Genomic DNA, 17,283 nt, shown 5'->3' with positions numbered 1-17,283 from the left:
GCCCAGTTTGTCCTCACCTGGACCAAGGTCTTCTCAGAAGTTATTTCTCCTCCCAGCCACCTGGTTCAGTCACAGGTCATCAAAAAGCTACTCTGTATTTCATAGCCAAAACCGAGAGCATCAGCAAAAAGAACGGCCAGACTCTTGCTACATACTGCCAGATTTGAAGGGCTTGGGGAAAAGGAAACGAGTCTCTGTATCAGTTCAGTCGCAGTAGAGAGAGTGGAGAACCTTCCCCCGGGCAAACGCAGATGCACAGCGGGGGCTGCTCCTGGCAGCCCCAGACCGAGCAGAGGAGGCCGCCAGGGTCCCCGAGCCGCAGCTGCCGTGCCTGCGGGAACGCGGCACCGGCAGCAGCCCGGGACACCGAGCCGCAGCTGAGCCTCTCCCGCCCGGGCCGCCCTATTTGAGCCCTCCGTTGTTCTCCCAGGTCACAGCGCTCCCCGCCCCGCGAAGCCCCCACCTTCTCCTCCAGGCCGGGGATTCTCCAATCAAAGCAGATAAGCGCATCATGTGAGGGATGGCAGACACGCTGAGGGGAATTTCCGAGAGCTCCGCCGCACCTGCAGCATCCACGGATACAGGAGATCTCCCGGGTGAGAACGACAAGCCAAGCAGGGGTGCCAAAGGACCCGCGTTACCTGCAACTCACGGCTCCCATGGCAGACTGCAGCGCCTCATTTGCAATCTGCTCTGATATACCTGCAAGCACATTCCATCTTCCCTTGTCATCTACTGTGTGACCACTGTTCTGAGCTAGGGGAGCAGTACACAAATAACACAGGCTGAAAGACCAGAAAGCAATAATTACTGTCTCTTCTTTGCTGATGTCAGACACGCAGCACAGCTCTCCAAATCCACCAGAGCACCCAATTAATCTGCACTAATCCTCAAGAACTATATCTGAAAAACAAGTAGTAAAATCAAATCATCCAACAGCCTCTGCCTTGCCTTGCAGTCACCCCACCATGCTACCCAACCTCTCCTTGAACACATCTGAGCTTCCTTCTCACCTCTGCGAACAAACCTACAGAGAATTCATCAGCCTCTCTCCCTGCCTTCTTCAGAAATGCTTTTCTTTCCATGACCATGGTCCTTCATAGAAAAAATTACACCAATTCTGCTGGGTTTAACAGATCACGTTAGCCTTGCCAAAGAAACCACTCCATGGCTCAATTTCCTATTCCCAATAAGGCATTCATATTCCATTTCAACAAACACTTCACCAAGAAGAATTCTGTAGGAATTCTCCTAACTTGTGTATTTCAAAACAAACAGGCTCTCACTGCAGCTATCGATCCCCTTCTTCCCTCTGCTTCCTTCCAGCAGTGGCAGCAGCAGTCGGATGGCAGAGATGGAGTCAAGCACCCTGGATCCAGCACGCAGCCTCGGCTCAGAGGAGAGTCCAGAGCATCTGTACGTGCAGCAAGTACAGCACATGCAGCAGCATCGTCAGCGGACATCCCCAGAAAAGAAAACCAAGGGGCAAATGTGGGAGACATGGCAATTTTAGGTATGGGAAATAAATATGTTCAAGGAGTAGAAAAACGGGAGCAGAAAAACCCGTAGAGTTTTGGAATGACCTACAAGATCAAGGAGGGAAAAAATGCCACTTTGGTATGAGAAGTTCTTTCATCCGACCTATCTCATTCAAGACCACAGCTTACATCCCAGAGAACTCCCTTATTACTCGTTATTTTCCACATCACCAGTGTTCACAGGATCATGGACACTCTAGATCACTGGAATCCAAGAGATGCTCCTTATTAACCTTTCAAGTCCTTCTTCTCTTTTGCCCCTTTTATTAGTCACTGACCTCCTGGCTGATTACTCCAGTCTGCAGGAATGTGCGTGCTCAGGCTGAATGCCGAAATTGTTAGAAAGGGAAATTTATCCGTAACTTCAAGAATAAAGAGCCTGCTCTTCAATACTTTTTTCATCCCCACTTCTTCCTTACTAAAGTGCACCCAAAATTTCTGTGGCTGAACATATATTCCCTCTTGGCTGGCATATTGCTAGACCAACTACCGACATAAATTACTTCTGTGTAACTATTCGACAGCTCTATGACATTTGTAAATTTTTTATCTTCATAATGTCAGATGGTGCTGCACATAAAAACAACAGGATACAAACACCAAGACTAGATTAAGACTTTTCAAGTAAATGGTCTGAGAAGGTACAACGTAGAGGGTTTAATGTGAACAGTCCCTTTTGAATCCAGCTTCTGTAATGTTACACACCTGCTCAAGGTCTTCTAGGTTGCAAGGTTGGCTCACAAAGGAAGTTACAATTTGAGAGCCCCAAAGTCAACTGAACAGAACCAGTTTCTTCAGAATCGAGAGGGCAAAGACACTTTGTTATTTCAGCAACACCAATTTCAACCAGTGTGCAAACAGCCCTTACAATGGAGCACATTCCAAACAGGCTGCCTCACCTCATTTGCCAAAGCTCCCAGTTATTGTTACTGGAGAAAGAACGGGCTCTCATTCTGAGGAAAGTTCAAACAAGGGACTCTCAGCTCTCCAGGAGCAGGGCCTCATGATGGTACAATTATACATCCCATATAAAATGGAAAGCAAGGCCCTAATTTTGGATGTACAACAGCTGCCAACCAACTTCTTAACCTGCACTTTGGTCCCTGGCTACTGCATACAGAAAGGTGAGAGACTAACCATGAGGAATTAGGAGCATGGGGTACAGAACAGATTTTTTTATCAGGCAGCTTGGAGCAGTTGCATAAAGTCAGATTTTGGATCTGCAAGGTGGTCATGAAACAGGGGAGGACAAGGGATGCTCCACGCTGTACCCATGGTCTGTCTGTCCCATGATCAGCTACGAGCCACAGGCGGGACAGGATCACAACCGAGCTTAACAACACTGACTGGCAATGGAGAACAGACCACAGGGAGATCCCCATCTGCCACAGAAACCTACACAGAGCAAAAGGCAAGTGGCCTTAAAAGCTGGATACCTTGTACCCTTTTCACGAGCAGATGCACCACGTTAACCTAACCTTTCAGTGACACTGCGCTGCTCCCCAGGAACAGGCTCTCTCCCACAGGAAGACTGACTAGTGCCTCTAAGAACTCTAAACATGAAACAAAACATTATAATCATTCACAAATACCATTTATCCAAAGCTAGAAACAAGGAAAACAGGATACATGACTTCGTATTAGGCTAGGAGGCTCTTCAGAGGAGAGGAAGATGAAGGTTTTGTCTCATTCTTCTCCAAAACTCAAGATTCTTTTGCTGTTGCACAGGTACAAGTACTTCTTTCAGTGGCTGGCATGTAGAATGACTTGTAAGGCAAACTGACCAGAGCACTCACTACCTCACACAAGCTGATGCTGGTCCTCACAAGGAGGGGATGCAAGTATTGCTCTCCCTCCCAGATCCCTGCAGGGAAGACATCAGCAGCCCATCACCCAGAAGCCTGCTGGAGATGGTGCAGCCCTCACAGCCACAGCTGAGCTGCACCATCTATTTCTGTGACTCGCAGAAGCTGCCTGGGAGCCTCTTGCCCTGAAAGCTGCAGATTCCCGGCATCAGCACCCCAAAGACAGCAGCGGAAGGGTTGTTCTGATGCTGCTCCCCATCTTGTGGCACCCTATTCAAGGCACTCGGATACTTCAGCATGTCCTTCTGGAACAAGGAACTTACTACTAGGCTAATGAATTCATTGCAGAATGGCTGGGAACCTGTCCTCTTCCACAGTTCCACAAGCCACTTCAGCCATCTTTAAACTTCCAGAAAGCACTACCACCATAAGATGGGTGAGGACCAGCAAGACAGATTTTTATAATTCAGTGTTCACAGGGCAAGACATAAGCAAAGCAGGATGGCACAGTACCTTTGGTATTCATACCGCTAATATCCCATATATTCTAACCCTCTACAGGTCAGCTCTTGGAATACAAAGTCCAAAAAGCACATTCCTTTTCTGCCGAAGCAAGAGGACCACAAAACCTGCTCCCAGAAAGTCCTGCCGAATAAAACTCATCTGAGCCTTTGATGCGTGCACATAGGTAATTTTGATGTGGTGCTACGCATGAATCTTTCATAAGAATAAGATGTCCAAAATAGTATAATCAAAAAACTTTTGAGGGCTGGATCATAAACACCTCCACTGTGTGCAACTTCTCCAGACATCAAAGAGTCTTCCCCAAACCAGATGCATTACATATCTTGCAAAATTAGTAAATGTACTCAAGCCATCAATTTTGCAATTTTTGAAGTAGCACAATGCATCTATTTATTAGAGAATGGAACTAAGCCCAGGCTGCTGATTAGCCATCCTACAAATAATGCTTATGCAACCCTTCGTAATGATTTCCACTAACAACCAACCGGAGGTTTTATGACTTGGAAAATTTCACTTCTAAACCAATTTACAACACTTCCCAAAATCTAATGGGACAGATGATTGAAACTACAGAGGAAACCAGCCTTCCCCGAAATCAATGAGGTACAATTTTTGTAAGTAGTCTCTCTAAGGTAAGACGCCTGCATTAAGTTTTGGTTCTCATTTCTAAAATTCTCATAAGTACTCCTCTTTCCCTTCCTCCCTTTCCTCTAGAAAAGGGATTAATTCAATTTTAAGGAAAATATTAAAACAGCAGTTTCAGACTTCAGTCTCTGGCAAATTACGAAGAGGAAGGAGTAGCAATTGAGCTGTTAGAACCACCAGGGAAAGCAAACCACTGAACAATTCGAAAAACCCACAAAAATGACAAGATAAAAAATGAAACAGAAATACGAAACAAGTCATCTCGGTAAGCACAAAACTTATATCCCTACAAGCTTTCAACACAGTGTACCTAAGCCTGGTGAAAATGAAGCCATCGGTTCCTGCACAGCTGTAACAAATACTTGACAGACTTCCAGCACAGCCCCAAGCTCACCATCACAGCCAGATATTACAGGAACAAATGCCCAAAGTCTGCAACAGAAGTCAGCAGTGTATGTCAAGCCCAAACAACTCGCCATTGTTTTTGAAAAGGTGAAAACAACACAATATTTTGTGTGAAACATAACAGAGAAGGATTTCCTCTGTCAGTAAGGGAAATTCAAATGACCTCTCTTTCCTGCCCCTTTTGGTCTTTCTCTCTTCCCCTTCAAGGCTCTGTCTTCCCTGCATTCTAAGAAAAAGCAGGGAGTGTAGGTTATGCATAAATTCATGACAGAAAACGCTATTTTAGAGCAAAGCTCCTGTGCGTGGGTGCACGTCTTTAAAATAAAAGGCATTGTTACTCTCCCAAGTGCATATCCACAGCCAGCAATCAAGTCAGATCCTCCCATTTTATTTTGACAGCCACGCAGTCATATTTTCACCAGGGGTTTGACTTTCCTATCAATACCTGGCTTTTAGCGATATCATCAAGAGACGAATCAAAACCGACACGTGAAGGCACTGGTATTAGTGGCTGCGGAAGAGAACTCTCATCCTAGAGCTCTGTAATTTAACTACTTCACCAAGTTACCAGTTGCAGGGAGGAATAAATCTGTTCCCAACTCGCATTTAGGAACTGTCTCTGCATCATACAGAACTGCTCGGCTGCGTATAACAGTAATTATTTTGTAGTACGTGACACTGTTGGGTACCCTTGATCTGGTGAAAGCCTGCAAGTACTGTGGCCATAACACTTCCAGAAGCTGGAAGGAAACTGACCTGGAGTGAGTAGCATCAGCTGGCTAACACTGCTCAGGTAAACTCCAGAACACAGCCCTGCACACAAAGGTGTTATGGAAGAACCTGCTCCATCCCCTCACGGGATCCGAAACGCGACGTTTTCCCCGGGACCCTCGTTAACACCAGTCATTAAACTGAAAACTCCACGGTGCAACAGCAAGCCCAGTCTGAGAAACACAAACATTATGAATGCATTAACAGAGGATGGTGCGCACTTTACTGAAGATTTGTACTGTGTAAGACTTTGTGTCAAATCCACCTTTCCTACAGATGCATCCCCATGGACACTTTAACATTATATAAACTCCCCCTGAGATAATGATTATTCTATAGCTTTCTAAAATCATCCCCCTTTGGGAAAGCATTACCTAACAAACACACATTAAATAGCTCACAAATGCATTAGATCCCTGGGTTTCTACTAGATGCTGGCATAAAAGAATATTTGTACTTTATTTTGAGATATTTAAAAAAAAAAAGAAGACCAGGCTGGATAACTGTAACTGGAAAGGATAAACAGGATTAAGTAACAGGTGTCTGACTGCACATAATTCAAAGTCGTGCATGGAATACAGTGCACAGCCTTGGAATGGCTATGGAATGGAAATGGAAACATTGCTTTTGCACCTTGCTTTGAAAACCACCAGTGTGAGATTTACAAATGTCTTGTAAATTACAACCACACAGACAGAGGCAACAGGAGCACTTGTATCCCCAGAGACCTTTGGATATATACAAAAGAAAACAAACAATCTTCAAAGGTAAGCCTGCGGGGGGGGACAAAAAAAAAAAAAAGGGGAAAAAAGGAAACAAAAAAAGGGAAAAAAGGAAAGGAAAAAAAACCCACTGCGAGAAAGTTATACTTAACTACACAGAAACATTTGTCACACCGCCCAGCACTGACAAAATCCGGATACACTCAGAAACTACAGCAGCGAGGATGAGGGGAGGACTCCAGCCGCCAGGCGCACACACGGAGGGCCCCACACACGGAGGGACCCACACGGACACGCGTGTGCGCGGACACGCTGAACCTGGCACGCAGACACACGCGTGTGTGCACAGCCCTGCATGCGTGTCGCACACAGGCGTCCATGGCACGCAGACACACCTATGTGACACACACCCACGTACCATGGACCCACAGGCGCGACAGCCCCACACGAGCGTGAGGGACCCACACGGCGACAGACCGTCGCAGGCGGCAGCCCCACAGGTTTGTGGCAGCCCCACACGGGTGTGAGGGACTCACACGGTGACAGACCCTCACAGGTGACAGCCCCACAGGTTTGTGGCAGCCCCACACGGGTGTGAGGGACTCACACGGTGACAGACCCTCGCAGGTGACAGCCCCACATGTCCGACAGCCCCACACGGGCGTGAGGGACCCACACGGCGACAGACCCTCGCAGGTGGCAGCCCCACAGGTTTGTAGCAGCCCCACACGGGTGTGAGGGACCCACACGGCGACAGACCCTCGCAGGTGGCAGCCCCACACGGGCGTGAGGGACCCACACGGCGACAGACCCTCGCAGGTGACAGCCCCACAGGTTTGTGGCAGCCCCACACGGGCGTGAGGGACCCACACGGCGACAGACCCTCGCAGGCGGCAGCCCCACAGGTTTGTGGCAGCCCCTCAGGTCTCTGGCAGCCCCACAGGTTTGTGGCAGCCCCTCAGGTCTCTGGCAGCCCCTCACGCTCGCGCCGGCCCCACGCGCTCGCGGCAGCCCACGCGCTCGCGCCCCTCCCTCGCGGCCGGGGGAGCCCAAGGTTACGGCCCGGCGCGGGGGGGGGGGGCTCGGGCAGCGCCGCTCCCCGCCAAGGGCGCGAAGCCTCGGACAGAGCCGCGGCCGCCCCCCGTCCCCCCCGCCTCAATGGTGGCCGCTCCCGCCGCCCTCACCTCAAGCGCCGAGGCAGCTTCCTCCTCCTCCTCTTCCTCCTCCTCACGCCGTGCCAGTGCCTGTGTGTGCCTGAGTGTGTGTGCGACCCGCCCGCCCCACAGCGGCGGCGGCTCCTCCTTCCCCCCTCCCTTCCTTTCCCTTCCCCTCCCTCCTCCTCCGCCGCCGCGCCCGCCTCAACCCCCGCAGCGCCGAGAGACGCGGCAGGGACGGGGGAAACCCCAGGGCGGCCGCCGCCTGCGCTGGCCGGGCCGGGCCGGGCCGGGCCGCCGCCGGCTCCCCCCGCCGCCGCGCAGGGCTGCGGGCAGCGCATGGCAAGTGGGCGGCGGGGCCGCGGGCGCGGAGCTCCGCCCGCACGGCCCCGGGCGCGGAGGCTCCGCGGCGCTGGCCGGCACCCGCAGGTACCGCACGCCGGCCCCCGGAGGATGCCCGCGCCGGCGCGCCTCTGTTCGCCACGCGGATTGGAAAGGGGCGAGGAGGAAATCCCCCTTCCCCCGCGTGCTCCCGGGCTCCCGCCAGGCCTGCTGCTCTCCACGCTGCCGAAGGGAGAAAGGCGAGGTTGCGGAGGCCGCTGGAGGCTTCCCAAAGTCTCGCAGTTTTCGTCTCAGAATTACAGTTGGACTCCTTGAGGTTTATTTGGAGTGAGCCTTGGAGGATCTCAGCGCACTGGAGTGCGGGATTCCCTCTTCCCACATCCCCTGGCCAGCCCTCTCACAGCTCGTGACTGTCTGCAAACCGCTGCCATGGGCTGCCCTGGTGCCCTCCCTGTGCTCCCCTCCTTCTGTCACCGTGTGCCCGGTCTCAGCTTTCCCCGTCTCCTCAGGATTTCAGAGAAATGTTTTCCCCCGCGTCAAGATAAAAAAGCAAACGTGAAACGCCCACAAAACCAAACAAGTAGCTGAGCTTGACAGGCGAAGCAGGTTCCCCATCCCTGTTCACCTGCACCCCGCCCTCTTGGACTTTGTCAGTGAACTGTGGAGCTTGGACGTGTGGGACTGCTCCGAGGGGACACCGGCACCGAGAGCTGGTGTTGGGAGGGGCAGCAAGCTACAGATAAGAAGTTATCCAGGGTGAGCTGAGGAAACAGTGGAGGAAAATCTGAAATAGTTCTGCTAGTCACAAAAAGGGCGTTGCATTGCCATGAACTACTGGAGCCAGTAATGCAGTAGCCAAGATCTCAGGCTATATTATCCTGTAACATACACTGCACAAATCCAAGCTTGGAATGAAAGCCCCCACCCCAACACCACTGCTAGGATGCGATTAAAAAATGCATCCTGCCTTCAAGAGCTGCCACAGTGCTCCTACCAAAGTAAGCAAAGGGGGGACTGAGAACACAACAGCAAGGATGACACGCGATTCCAGGGCCGGCCTGTCAGCAGAGCAGACCTGCGCCCTCAGGGGCTCCTGTAGCCCAGGCAAGTGCTGCTGCGTTAAGCAGATGTTTGTGTTTTGAAGCAGCCCCAGTTAGAAATTCCTCATGGGCACGGGGGCAGAGGCAGGGCTTTAGAAATCCACGAAGGGCAGCAAGGCTGCAGCCAGGGCTGGGGTGGGCGTATCACGCCAAAGGAGGTGCAGGAAGGAAATAACAAAGGAACCTGGATGAGAAGCACGTGAGCTGGACCAAGGCCAGTATTGCTGGCAGGGCTAAAGGGATCTAGTTAACAGGATATGGGAGCAGCAATTATAGCCATTAAAGATGGAGGGGATCGGCTCGAATGTCAGATGGACAGGGGTTAGTGAAGAGGGTTTTTTGTTTGTGGTTCCAAAGTGTTTGTTTCTAAGTGAATGGGAGATAGATGTATTTATGTGTACACAAATGAAGTGCTCCATGTCCTTTTCATTGCTTTCTTTTCCTTTGATTTGTTTTTTTTTTTCTTTTTGCCATTGGGCTGTATGTAAATTAAGTAAGTTATTATATAAGTAGTAACAAAAAAGTATTTTAATTCCAATGAGACATAATCAGTTGCTCACTAGAAAACAGTATTGGATTCTCCTTAGGAATCCCTGTGTGGTTTCTCCTCAGCTCTCTAGAGCTGGCAGAGTCTGCAAGCACTGACATTGTTATTCTGGTCCATAACTCTATCTGGCTTTTCCCATGATTTCTTATCTCCTTTTCCCCAAAAATGGCTTCTACGTGACTATAGGTCATGGCTGCCTGCCTATGCAAGGAGATTTTATTCCAGGGCAAAACTAGGCCTATTATCTTCATTATTGCTGTTCCTAAAACAGTTTTAGCAAAATGTAGGGACCTGAAACGTTTGGGTAACTGCATGAAGTGCAGGCAAGCAGTGGCATCTCAGAATTAGTGGAAGTATAGTTTCTTTAGAAAAAGCTGCTCTTCGTTCTTTCCCAAACACTTCTTCCCCTTCCGCTGTCACTCCCTGACCTGGCTTGTTCACTGGAAGAAGGGCAGTCAGCAAAGGAACCCATGTCAGGACCCCGGGTCTGTGAGGAAACAGAGGTACTGACAATGTCAGTTTTTAACAGCAAGGCTTCTTCACACTAAAAGGTGTTTAAAGTCATACAAAGTGAGGCCATGCGAAGGTCCTGAAACCCTCCACACAGTTGCAAATGTCTGGGCCAGGCCCCCTTAACAAGACTAATTCCAACTTTGGTGAATTCTGTTGTGGTACAGCTCTGTTTACACACTTGGACTTGTAAGCACAACAGCTGATGACAACAGTTTCATCTTTGTTTCTGCCCTGAGTCCCTCCTGACTTCAGCAGTCAGTGTGACTTGGCTTGCTAGGGATAGGTAAGGAGTGAATCCGAGAACCTCTGAGTTTCCAGCTAGTTCTTAGGCTGACTCGCTGTGGACAACTTACAGATGTCCTGTTTAATTTTCTTCCAACAGGACAACATTGGCTAGTTATAGCTTTAGGAGCAGTAAACATAAACGTATGCAAATACTAAAGATTTCACCCTCATGACTTAGCAAAAAGATTTTGGGGAAGGTGAACTGGGCCAGCAGTTCGCCTCAGGTGAAAACAATATGTCCCAGGAAACACAGCAGAACAGTCCTCACCTCTGCAGCAATCAGCTGGAACCTGGTGCATTTGAAATGGTTGCCTCATAAAGGTAGAGTGCCACCTCACCTGATTATAGTTAGTAAAAAACTAGAGCTGCCTTCACAGGAGCCCACTCAAGCTAAAGCATATTCAGAGTGAAAAATAATTTTCCAAAGACATTGATATTTTGGTAAAGTGTTATTTCCAGTGTTATTTCTTCTCTGATACAAGGGTACAGGACGTTTCATAATCACAGCCCCACTAGGTCTTAGAATATCCACCCAAAGGAATTTATTCTCAGTGGTTTATTTTTGGGCTGTGTAAAGCAAAATTTTCCTCGGCCTTCAGCATGTGCAGGCAATAGGCATAGAAACATGGTGGGTACTGGAGTCTGATCCTGCAAAATTCAGTGAGAGTGGTTCTGTGCCGTTAGCTCACAGCCAGTCTCTGACAGATCCCGTGTTGATCTGACCTGTGTGTGCTCCTCGCTGATTTGTGCCACCTCTTGGTCAGGCCATTGATTCTTTTCCTTCTCAGCAGGGACGTGCTAGCCCAATAGGTTGACGCTGAATGCTGAGGGAAGTTTCACGTGCTCAATTAATTGCCATTAGAAGCGTGGTTTATGAACCTGGGCTCCGTGCTGCACACCGCAGCCCCGGTGCATGTAGCTGCATGGATTTACATCCCCACTGTCCCGAGGGAGAGCTTGGCTGCTGCCCCTGCTGCCACAGGGCTCTGCTGGATGTGTTATCGTCGGCCGCTAATGGTGCTGCGGTTGCTATTGATGGGGAAAACACTGCCTCCGCAGAGTCGATAGCAAAGCAGCCGCTTAGAGCCGTCATTTTCCAGCTCTGAGCATCTGCAACGCAAAAAGGGTGATCAAATGGTCACCCCATGGGCAGATTGCAGGCCGAAGCAGACAGACACTTAGTTTCAGGTCTACTTAAAAAAAAAAAGAAAAACAAACAAACAAACAAACAAACAAAACCCCAAACAGCTGGGGTGAATAGTTTTGATTAAAAGTACTTTGGTTTTTTTCATGACTGTTTTTGTGAACATTGCTGGGCCATTTTGTTGCAGCTTGAGGCAGACAGCAAGCTTGGAATATTTCAGTCTGGTAGTTAAAATTTTGGCAAAATACTGGAAGTCTTGGCAGTTTTAACTGTAGATGTCTCTACCAGCTCTCCCTTGCAAAATGTTCAGCTACACAAATATTTTGGTTAGGCAGGACACAGCGAAATGAAAGCGCCTTTAGTCTTGAAACTGACCTTTTTTGTAGATTTTTTGGTCAAGATTGTTAACTTTCCACACCTGTAAATACCATCCTGTTCCAGACCTTTATGGTCCAAATCATTTGTATCAGCTGTGATCCCTTTGTTTTGTGCAGCTATATCCCATCAAATGCTTTGATTTAGGAAAAGCTGAGGTTACTTTACTGAAAGCTGGCTCTCTGAAGAAGCAACATTTCCTCCAGTATCAGATCTCTGATTCATTATAAAATAAAATTATCTGTGATCATTTTTTCAAAAAGACTGTTAGCTTCCTTCTGGGCTTTTCAGGGAGCTACACATACAAAGATGGATACAATAGGAATGAGTGGGAACAAAGGGAATGTTTTTCCTCTGCCCACAATATAATGTTAATGACAGACATTGCAATTATTATTTTTGAGGTCTTTCTTATTAAAAGGAGTGTATATTACTAATCAAGAGTGCCATAGTGGATCTATTCAGGGTGCTAATTAGGCTCTTCATTGTGCTGGAATTATATTTATCTTCAGGCTTGTGCTCCAGGTCTTCTGAATGCAGCACTACAGAAACACAGGCCTTGGAAAGGGCTCCTCCAGAAGCTGCATAATGCAGCAGGGAGGGAAACAGAGCTTTCAGGGTAATGCTGCTAATAAGATTGTGTTTTTCCATTTGGATGTTAGGGGAAGAAAAGGGTTGAGTTTCTTTGCCTGATTTAATGACAAGAAATTTAATTTAGCATTGAACAATACTTTTTGTATCTTTTAAGGTACCAGTAAGGTATCTCCACCTTCCAAAGAAATGGCATCAGTATCAAAAATAGCACAGTACTATTCAGCCTTGCAGACAAGGAGCCAGTCAGGGTTTATGCGTGCAAGACAAGGGGCTCTGTCCTTCAGCAGCATCCCTGTCCCCATCCACCATGACCTGAACAAGGTTTGTTGCTGCCAGGCTTTGCTACATGCCAGGTTCAGCAGCCCAAGGAGGGAGCCCCAGGGCTCCTTTCTCACTTCTGGGAGCTCATTCCTGTCTGTAGAAGAACAAAGCCCCACTGCCCCAGTGCAATGAGAGAGTGTGTTTCACCTCCAGTCTCAGCCTCTGTGTGAGAGCCAGCCTGCCTGCTGAGCTCTCAAAGCTGCTTCTGCTTCCCCTCCTCAGCTGAGTGTCTGCAGGGCTGCAGATCAAGTTGACTTTTGCGTTCAGGAGAGCTGCAAGGGGTTGGCATTGCCTGCAAGGAAACGGTGAGAGTATTGGCACAGCCAGGCTGAAACAACAGCACCCGGTGTTGTAAATGATGCAGAGAAAGACAAGCAGGTTATGTAAAAAATACTCTTTGAAAATCGTAAAGGAAAACTTATTAATAAACTGTGACAAATCTGTGCTCACTCAGAAGTACTCTGCTTTAAATATTAATGCAAAATGCAAGAACTTTTTGGTTCAGGATTTTTCTGTCTAAAGAAAGACTTTAAAGAAGTCTCAGGAGACAAAAGCAGTCCAACCCATGAACCTTCCTGTGTGACTTTTACTTCTGTAGTTGACAGTCCTTTGTTTTCAGTGCCATCAGATGCCCTTCAAAACCCATGTTCCTAGTATCTAACCACTTGTGATTTGTTTATAGTGATGGAGTTAAAAAATTCACCATCAGTGGATTTCAGTTCCAAAGTTGCTCTCTAACATCAGCAGCAAGTTTTTGCATTAGCCCTCCAATGTAAGCAGTGAAATCTGGGGACTCTTCAGCCTGTGGGGTTGGTGTTTTTATCGTGGATTGTAGGACTCTTCAGCCTGTGGGGTTGGTGTTTTTATCGTGGATTGTAGGACTCTTCAGCCTGTGGGGTTGGTGTTTTTATCGTGGATTGTAGGACTCTTCAGCCTGTGGGGTTGGTGTTTTTATCGTGGCCTCTAGGACTCTTCAGCCTGTGGGGTTGGTGTTTTTATCGTGGCTTGTAGGACATGGTGGAGGTTCCCTTTCAGATGTCTGTATACATTTCCTGTATCTGCTTCTCTGTACTTTCCATTAGATCTTCTAGGAGAAGTAACCTAACTAATAGCATTACTCTGTTTGCTTGCCCTCCTGCAGACATGTTCCTGTTCTTCCTTCTCCAGAGCTCAGGTTACTTTCTCTTAGAACGCCTCTGAGTTGTTGGATGATGTGGTTGGATTCCTGAGGTGCAGAAAGCATTTCGATGTCACCTGAGTTTGTATCTGTACAACGCAAGTTCAAGTGCTTGTGCAGTATCCGGAGGCTTTCCATGCTGCTTTGACATCAGAGATGGCCCTTGAAAATGGCAGTGTGTGTAGTCAGACCATGATCCTGGACAGAACAGTGAATACACAAAAGAAATCATGTCAGCACACTGTCTGAATGGCCGTGCTGTTTCAATTCTTCTGCCACTTGTCATGTTTCTGTACCATTGCAAAAAGTCAGGTGCTCTGGCCTGTCTTTGCTCCCCCCCAGGGGAGGGGGACGAGCCCCCTGGGAGCCAGCCAGCCGTGTTTTGGGTGACAGCGAGTTCCTGCTGTGCACTCCACCTGACAGCAAGCAGGGGCAAGGCTGGCTGCTGGTGAAAGGGGAGGGTGGAAGGCCAGGAAGGGCACCTGTGTGCCAGAGGGGCCCGAGGATATTAATGCCGCCCACTGCTGAGCCATCTGCAGGTTATTGCATGACTTGATGGACAGTCAGTTATTAGAAAGGAGTCACACCAAGTCCACTGCGTGGGCTTAAGCACAGCTCCTCCTGCTATGCTGTTATTTATCTCCTCCCTGTACTTCCAGCATTTGTTTTTAATTCATATACTGACAGTGACACATGGCAGGAGTCCACAAATGCATAAGATAGCAGCTGGTTGAGCCCCAAAGGAACTGTCTTTTGGCAATAAATCCGAGGAGCAGACAGCAAACCACACTTCGATAGGTACAGAGCAAGTCGGTCTCTTGAATGCTTATGTACCTGATTGCTGCGGGGCATGCACTTACTCAGGCAGCACCAATGCAACCTCGGTGCCCTGCCAAAGCAGTCCCTGGGGACCAGTGAGGTGAGGATCACACAAGGTCCACCAGGTCAGCACAGGGGAACTGCAGTTACCCTCCTCCTCCCTCCTTTCGACAGGAGTTGTTGCCACATCCATAATTAAACTGCAGCTGAATAATTCAGAGTCTATTCAGAGTCTGTTCAGATTGTCTATTGTCTGGTGCTGAGCAGGGGATGACTGTCTGCAGCAACACGCACTACACAACAATGCTGCAATATCAAATTCTTGCTAACTCCAAGGGTAACTTCTTTACTGCAGAGCCACCTTTGGAGCTTTCTTTGCTTGGTCGGTTTGGGGTTTCTGTGCTTCCTCCCTCCTCCATGCTAATACTGCCCACACTGTGGATCTTGAGGTATCAGTGACCAACCTGCCCTTGCCATGAAGGGGGAGCGGTTTCCAGTATCAGGCTGGTAAAGAACTTCCTTCCTACATCACCTGGCCAACAAGCTGCATCAGAAAAACAAGGTGGTGTCCTTACTGGCAGCCTTGTTCAGGCATGCAACAGGGAGGTGCTGGATTTCTCCTCAGGCTGTGTGACCTAAAGAGCTGACAGTGGATGGGCTTGAAGGAGCTGCAAAGGGGCTTTGTGACTGCCGCCAGGAGGACCTGGCATGCAAAGGGAGGCTCCCACTTGTCTCAAATATGAACTGCTGGGAGGGGCACAATCTTCACCAGGCTTCACCCCCACCATTGCCCCACTGGGATGTGTTTCCCCAGCTCTTGGAGCACAAGACCTCATCCTGCTTGTCAGCTTGACCCCAGGCTGGAGGGTGGGATACTCTCATTAAAATTCATCATTGCCAGCCTCAGCACATATTCAAAACAGATAGTAAATATATTTTTTCTGTCTTTCTTTTTCTGTCATCCTCCACTCCCCCTCACTTTCCTTCCCGGATCTGTTGCTGCTGCCTCCCACAAGCCTTTCCCCACGTTCTGCTCTCCCAACAAAGGCAGGGGCTCTCCCTGGGGAGCAGTGGGTCTGCCCCAGCAGCACACAGGGATTTGCAGCAGCAGCTCCAGGCACTCACTGCCTGGCAAGGGCAGACACAGGTACCAAGTCACCTGGGCTCAGCAGAGGCCGGGACAGGGCACAGGGCATGCCAGGCAAGCAGCTCTGAGCAAGTGAAATCAAGTAAATTATTGATGCAGTTTCACCAGTTCCACCAGCTCTGCTGAGGATGGATTTGGCCCAAGGAAACAGCAGGAGGGCAGCACATGAAAAAGGCAGACCCTGGGGACCAGAGAGCTGAGCTCCACAAGCCACGAGGAGCTGACGAGGCTGTGCACACACAAGAACAGCCATGCAGCTCCACAACTGCTCATCTTCTGTTCTCCAGCTCTGTAGTATCACTCCTCAGACTAAAACCTTAATGAGCGCTTGCCAAGTTCTTGTAATCACACCAAATTTCATAATTTAAACATGTTTTGAAGCTCCAGAGAAAAAATGTACATCAGTGGGAACCAGCCATCTGGAAAGCTTTGGAGTCTTTTTTTGCTCATTTGTTTGTTTGCAATTCAGCTATTCCACTACTGTAAGGGTAATTTAGTTATTTATTTATTTTTAAAGTTTTTAGGTTACAGCATGAGTTCTAAGTAAGAGATGAAGGCACAGCTCAAGCGGGGATAATTCACCACTATGAAAAGGAAATGATTCCTGAATGATGAATGAGGGTTGGGTTATGCCAAGGTATGGTCCATACTGTGAAACCCATTACTTCCTGATGCTCTTTGCATTATAGTTTCTTGTAATGCCATTTTTCTCTTGCCTCTGAGTTGCAAGAGAGGGGTAGGGTCATAAACTTGGGTGCAAAAGAGATAGAAACAGCCTCACCAGCCATGACCTACTGAAAGGTCAAATCATCACAAGAAAAAGAGACAGTGATACAAAATGCCTTCAGAAAACATCCTGTGCAATATGCCATGATCCTGGCCCAGGTGCACTGTACCTGATGAAATCATGTATTACAATATGTGCCAGCTCTGCTTTCATACAAAATCAGAACTGCTTTAAGTGATAAGATTATCTCTTCTATATTCAGGCTTCTATTTTTTAAAATTATTTATCCTTGCTGCAATGAGTTTACGTACCATATTACTCCTTTCATTTTCTTGACAGTTTTTTTTGTTATTATTTGTTTCAGTGGTCCTTTTGAGGCCCCTAGACAAGAAAATAGAGTCAGGAGAATTGAGCATGAATTAAAGTGAAGGAAGAGAGAGACTAACAAGTGAGCTATGACAGCAAAGATTACTTTTGGGGGAAAGAAATCAGCACTAGCAGAGGAATGAATGGACACAGAGGAAGAAATAATGACAAGAGAGAAAGAGAAGACACAGTAAAAGGTAAGAGATGGCAAAATTTGTAATACTGAAGAAAAAGGTACACAATAATCTGCTGTAGGGGAAA

At 48.3% G+C, this 17,283-nt stretch overlaps 1 protein-coding gene across 12 annotated transcripts in view; it reads right to left on the bottom strand.

Annotated features, from left to right (window-relative positions):
- The window catches only part of PLCB4 (phospholipase C beta 4), a 182,531-nt gene extending 174,806 nt beyond the window's left edge, over nucleotides 1–7,725 (bottom strand). For 5 of the 12 annotated variants that reach the window (XM_038131229.1, XM_038131232.1, XM_038131231.1 and 2 more), the window contains exon 1: nucleotides 7,596–7,720. The gene's annotated coding sequence lies outside the window, so the exon portion shown is untranslated. Of the gene's footprint in view, nucleotides 1–17; nucleotides 444–463; nucleotides 1,254–7,595 lie in introns of those variants that run through there. The other 7 variants (XM_038131226.1, XM_038131228.1, XM_038131227.1 and 4 more) reach the window with 3 other exon arrangements.
- Nucleotides 7,726–17,283: the final 9,558 nt, after the last annotated feature.

This window comes from Motacilla alba, chromosome 3 (genome assembly GCF_015832195.1).
Source record: "Motacilla alba alba isolate MOTALB_02 chromosome 3, Motacilla_alba_V1.0_pri, whole genome shotgun sequence".
Taxonomy (NCBI): Eukaryota; Metazoa; Chordata; class Aves; order Passeriformes; family Motacillidae; genus Motacilla; species Motacilla alba.
Note: the sequence above shows the minus strand (reverse complement) of the source record. Positions and strands in the feature narration are given on the sequence as shown.